We start from the raw sequence: 1,390 nt of genomic DNA, 5'->3' as shown, positions 1-1,390 counted from the left end.
AGAGGTGACAAATGAGATGAGGAAAGGCTAACCTTGCCAAGGTAGAGGACTTGTCTGCCACCTTATAAAGTTCTTGGGATATCACCTCATGAACTTCTATTTCTTCTCCAATCATGATGCTATGGATCATGATGGCTCGGTCTATAGTAACTTCGGACCGGTTGCTAGTGGGAATGATTGAGCGTTGGATAAACTCTAACCATCCTCTAGCCACGGGTTTGAGGTCATGCCTTCTCAATTGAACCGGCTTTCCTCTTTTTGATGCACCCTTGAGATGAATCTCTCCATCTCCCATGACTCGGAGGTGGAAGCTTTTGCCTTCCCTTTTCCTCTTTCTAGAGGTTTCTCCGGCCTTGGATGCCATAAATGGTTATGGAAAAACAAAAAGCAATGCTTTTACCACACCAAACTTAAAATGTTTGCTCGTCCTCGAGCAAAAGAAGAAAGAAGAGAGTAGAAGAAGAAGAAATGAGAGAGAAGGGAATGGCTTTGTGTTCGGCCAAAGGGGGGAGAAGTGGTGTTTAGGTTTTGAGAAAATGAAGGAGTGAAGATGGGTTTATATAGGAGTGGGGGGAGGGTTATGGTTTGGCTATGGGAGGGTGAGTTTGGGAGGGAAAGTGGTTTGAATTTGAAGGGTGAGGTAGGTGGGGTGTTATGAAGGATGGATGTGAGTGGTGAAGAGAAAGATGGGATTTGATAGGTGAAGGGTTTTTGGGGAAGAGGTGTTGAGGTGATTGGTGAATGGGTGAAGAAGAGAGAGAGTGGTAGGGTGGGTGGGGATCCTGTGGGGTCCACAGATCCTGAGGTGTCAAGGAAAAGTTGTCCCTGCACCAAATGGCATGCAAAAATGCGTTTTGAGCCAATTCTGGCGTTAAACGCCGGGCTGGTGCCCATTTCTGGCGTTTAACGCCAAGTACTTGCCCTTTTCTGGCATTTAACGCCAAGTACTTGCCCTTTTCTGGTGTTTAATGCGAAATTGTGATCACTACAGCTCAAATAATCCAGAAACGTGGTGTTCAACACCATGGCATAAACACAACTTCGCACAACTAACCAGCAAGTGTACTGGGTCGTCCAAGTAATAAACCTTACGCGAGTAAGGGTCGATCCCACAGAGATTGTTGGTATGAAGCAAGCTATGGTCACCTTGTAAATCTTAGTCAGGCAAATTCAAATGGATATGGGTGATAAATGAATAAAACATAAAGATAAGGATAGAGATACTTATGTAATTCATTGGTGGGAATTTCAGATAAGCGCATGAAGATACTGTGTCCCTTCCGTCTCTCTGCTTTCCTACTGTCTTCATCCAATCCTTCTTACTCCTTTCCATGGCAAGCTTATGCAAGGGTTTCACCGTTGTCAGTGGCTACCTCCCATCCTCTCAGTG

This window comes from Arachis duranensis, chromosome 6 (genome assembly GCF_000817695.3).
Source record: "Arachis duranensis cultivar V14167 chromosome 6, aradu.V14167.gnm2.J7QH, whole genome shotgun sequence".
In the NCBI taxonomy this organism is placed as follows: domain Eukaryota; kingdom Viridiplantae; phylum Streptophyta; class Magnoliopsida; order Fabales; family Fabaceae; genus Arachis; species Arachis duranensis.
The sequence above is the reverse complement of the archived record's forward strand: the minus strand, read 5'-3'. Positions refer to the sequence as shown.